This window comes from Mastomys coucha, unplaced genomic scaffold, assembly GCF_008632895.1.
Source record: "Mastomys coucha isolate ucsf_1 unplaced genomic scaffold, UCSF_Mcou_1 pScaffold5, whole genome shotgun sequence".
Lineage (NCBI taxonomy): Eukaryota > Metazoa > Chordata > Mammalia > Rodentia > Muridae > Mastomys > Mastomys coucha.
Window position 1 is genome coordinate 101,321,703 of NW_022196911.1, and position 4,827 is coordinate 101,326,529.

Consider the following 4,827-nt stretch of genomic DNA (forward strand, 5'->3'; position numbering starts at 1 on the left):
TATATTAGAGTTACATATATTAACGTGCTGTAATCTCAGCTCTCGGGGGCCTGAGGCAGAATTGTTTGCCTGGACCTGAAGTTCTAGATTGCCTGGCTTCAATGTTTCCAGAAAGAAGCAAACAAACAACCTTAGGCTGCACCCCTTTAGTCCTAACAGTCGGGGCAGAGGCAGGTGGATCTCTGTGACCTCGAAGCCAGTCTGTCTACAGAGAGGGTTCCAGGCCAGAGTAACATAGTGAGACCCTGCCTCAAATTACGAAGAACACTTGAAAGGTAGGCAAGCTTTGGGCTTCAGGACACCCCCAGAGAACAAAGCCAAAAGGTGGTCCAGAAGCTTTGGAGAGCCTCCACAAGGTATGGGGTGAACACGGGATAGGCAGGATCACCAAGGCTTTTCCCGGTGACCACCTCTCACTAATACCAGTGTGGTTAAGGCTGACGAGACCGCCATGTGTCAGCAAATATAAAGTGAAGTACGTTCAGGGATTTCAAAACATGGGTTATTAAACCCCCGGGGCCGCAGTGACATCTGAAGCAGGCACTTTCTGGTAAGTCCTCGTGGTCCTTTTCTCAGGGAAAGCCCCTCACTGCTTTCACTACTGATGTTCTCCCTAGAGCCGTGACTAGAAACAGCACTGTCAGTGACAGGTCTCAACAGTCCCGAGGGCGGGGACTGTGTGAGTTATCCTGGGGCTCCCCATGACTGGCAAAATGCCAGGAGGAGGGGGCAGGGAGGGAGAGGGCGCTGGGCTAGCCCTGTAGTGTCTGAATGCTGACTCGATGGCCGCTGTACACAGATGGTCTCACTTAAGCTTGAGGAAGCCTCTGGAGGTTGAGATTATTAACCCCTAGAGGAAACCACGGGCCGGGAGGTTAAATAGTCTGCTGAAGGTCACCCAGCAGAAACAAGCTGAGAGTCTTAGAACAAAAGCGTGTGCCCTTGACTGCCTGTCTGTATACTGTTTTCTGACAGAGCAGGAGTGGACTTTGGGGATTCCATTCCTGAAAGTGGTTAACACTGTGCTGAACATAGATAATAGTGTGTGGATGGCTGTCAGTGCTAGTGAGAGTGAGTGAGTGAGTGAGTGAGTGAGTGAGTGAGTGAGTGAGTGAAGTGGAGATCAGACTTCCTGGCTTTCCTCAAATGGAAGATCCCTCCCTCCCCCCAAAAGCCTTTTGAATGCTCAGTCTAACTAAAGCAAAAGGGCACCCGAGAATCGATGAGTCAGTCCTTTATTATCTGTCAAGTCCAGTCTGTAGGCTGTTTATGTGTCAAGGTCAGAGATCAGTCTTTCGCTGCTCTCCTCTCAGTGTGGCAAAGAGAAGAACATAAAATCTGTGAGCGTAAAACAGATCGACAGGCAAGGCAATGCTGAGGTGGGGCCATGGAGTACTAGAGTTCTAAGTCACTGTCATCCAGCCTGCTCCTTGTTGGTCCGGCTTCTCTCTCAGGTCCGGCTTCTTCCTTGCTGATCAAGCTTCTTCTCTCACTGGTCATGCTTCTCTTTCCCTGACCAGGCTTCTCCCTCACTGGCCAGGCTTCTCCCTTACTGGTCAGGCTTCTCCCTTACTGGTCCAGCTTCTTCTGATCAAGCTTCTCTCACTGGTAATGCTTCTCTTTCCCTGACCAGGCTTCTCCCTCACTGGCCAGGCTTCTCCCTCACTGGTCATGCTTCTCTTTCCCTGGCCAGGCTTCTTGATGTTCCAGGTTTCCAGGTCAGTTTTGCACTAACACTGAGCTGAGTACACACACTGGCTTGCCTGCGGCATTCTCTGCAGTGATCAGCTTGTCAGGTGATTTTTGCCAGAGTGAGCCTCGCCCACTGTGCTCTGGAGTGCAGACCCCTGGAATTTCCCTAAATGTGGAAAACTCAGGTGTGTAATGGGAACTGTTTTCCCTTTGTGAAATAAACAACAACAAAAATGATGGACAGCTTTGGAGCTATCTGTTAATTTGGAAAGAGTGAGGCATGGAAGGCTAGGGACTATGGTTTTGAGACATCACAAAGCAATCCCAGCTCTGCCCACACTCAGGCAGCCTCGAGAAGGTGGTGCTGTCTCCCTGAGCCACTAGAGGATTTGTCCATCACACACCTTTCCTCTTTTTTGTGGAGTTCTGAGGACGAAACAAAATACAGCACCCAGGAGGTTGCCTGGGAAGCTGAGGCAAGAGAATCAAAATTAGTTTGGGCTACATAGCAAGTAAGAGGCCAAGCTGGGCCACATGAGACTCCGTCGCAAACAGAAAACCTCCATGACACTGGAAGTTAGTCCCATGGGAGGAGGGCAGACCCACAAATTGTATCTCATGCCCTTGTGTTGTGGGGAAGAAAAAAAAAAAAATATATATATATATATATATGTATATATTTGTGTGTGTGTGTGTATGTGTGTGTGTGTATGTGTGTGTGTGTATGTGTGTGTGTGTCAAGGTCAGAGATCAGTCTTTCGCTACTCTCTTCTCAGTGTGGCAAAGAGAAGAACATGAAATCTGTGGGTGTAAAACAGATCAACAGGCAAGGCAATGCTGAGGTGGGGCCTCAGCATATACATATGTACACACACACACACACACACACACACACACACACACACATATGCCAACTAACTCTCTGCAGGCCGGACCAAGCTCTGGCACTCCTGCTGGCCTGACAACTCTCTAGCCACACAGGGCCACAGGGCTCCCACCAGGCCATCTCACTCGGCAGTCCCTCTGCCCACTGTCTCTCAGGCACCCCCCAACCCAGTTCCTCTCACTACCACGGAACAGTCAGTCATCACATCACCCAATTAACACACTTAAGCTTATAGTTAACCAATCAGATTTATGAATCAATAGAATCACAATTTACAAGATGCCAATACAATAATTTTAGAGCCAATTGATAATGATAAAAGCTTTATCTCAATATTTCTAAACTTGTTAAAAACAACAACAACAACAACAACCAACTTTAAGCCGGGCAGTGGTGGCACATGCCTTTAATCCCAGCACTTGGGAGACAGAGGCAGGCAGATTTCTGAGTTCGAAGCCAGCCTGGTCTATAGGGATATACAGAGAAACCCTGTCTCGAAAAACCAAAAAGAAAAAAGAAAAATTCTAACCTTGTGACATCATAGCTACTTGTGGCTGGTAAACACACAGGTTCACATCCGCAGTCATCTTCCTTCTACTTCTACCCTAAGATGCTCCCTGTCTCTGCAACTCTTAGCTCCACCTCCCTCTTCCCTGTCCAATCATAGACCTCTTTTGCAGGAATGTAATTGGACAGGGAAAATTCTGTGACACCTTTGAGATGGGAAAGGACTCAAACATGATTCTTTTCCATCAGGACCAAATGTGATTCCTCGTGATCTAAGAAAGGCATCAGAGGTCATTTCTGATGTTTTCTTTGTCCTTGTAACTCAGAAATAATGTTTCCCACAGTAGAGAGCTCTCTAACTTTAAACCATCAAATAGTCATAGACAGTGGCTCATGTGTTTAACCCCAGCACTGTGGAGGCTGAAAGAGGAGGATCAAGTTTGAGGTCAACTTGGGCTACATAATGAGACCCTGTCTCAAAAGGTCCAAAAATAAAGGGGTCGGGGGGAGGGGCGGGCTGAAGAAATGGCTCAGTGGTTAAGAGCACTGGCTGCTCTTCCAGAGGTCCTGAGTTCAATTCCCAGCAACCACATGGCAGCTCATAACTGTAATCGTAGTTCCAGGGGATCTGACACCCTCACACAGATATACATAGAGGCAAAACACAAATCAATGCTCGTAAAATATAAGCAAATTATTAAAAAGTCCAAAAATGAAATGGAAATCTCTAAGTAAAACATTTCAAAACAAATAAAATTAAAACAACCCCCCAGCCTACCCTTATTTTTTTTTTATTGGAAACAGTCCAGGTTCAAGGACTAGTTGAAGTGGGGAATGACTGACTCCTCTCCAGGTATGTTTCTGGACAGGCAGGGAGCAAAGTCCCTTTTCTACAAACTGGTAGTAGGGTTGACCCCTGGTTATGGAGAGCTTCAGAGGGAAGAGCCACTGCAGAGTCTGGTGGGGTCCAGTCTAGGCTCCACCCTCATGATCTTGAGTAGTTTCATCTTCTCCTTGGGCAGCCATGACACTCCCCCAAGTTCTATCAGTAAGTGTTAAAGAATTGCCATGAGGCCCTGGGCTACAGAGGTGACAGAGGAAGGATCCTGGATGCCCACAAACTAACCAGACACTGAGATAATATAACAAGATAGATAACGTGTTTGTCGTGGCAGGAAAGAGCAGTCTGATGCGCAGAGAAAGGAGAGCCAGGAACATGTCTATCAGGGTAGTTTCATGGACTGGGGGTGGGACTCAGTGATGGCAACTTGGAGGGAAAGTGCCTGCAAGCGTTCAGACAGCTCTGGTTTAAACCCCACCACCACTCCACCCCTGCACAAGAAAAACAAAAAGTGCTGGGTGGTTGCTGCAAATGCCTTTAATCTCAGGACTCTGGAGGCAGGGACAGTCAGATCTCTGAGTTGAGGCCAGCCTGGTTCCAGGGAGTTCCAGAGTAGCCACGGCTACCCAGAGAAACTTGTAGGCTTAGATTTTTTTCAAAACCCACTCTAATTAGGGTTCTTTAATGTTCAACCTTCCTTCTAGCCCACCTACCAGAGGTGGAGGTTGTAGCCCTTTTAGAAGTAGTTCTTTGGGGAGATCCCAGTCTTTGTTGTCAGGACAGTGGCAGTCCAGCAGTCTAATCAGCAAACACCAAACAGGAATCAGTACTCAAGGCTCGAAAACCACAAGGCTCAGCCAATCAGCCCAAGTCCTCAGAAGTGACAAGACGTGGCTGGAAT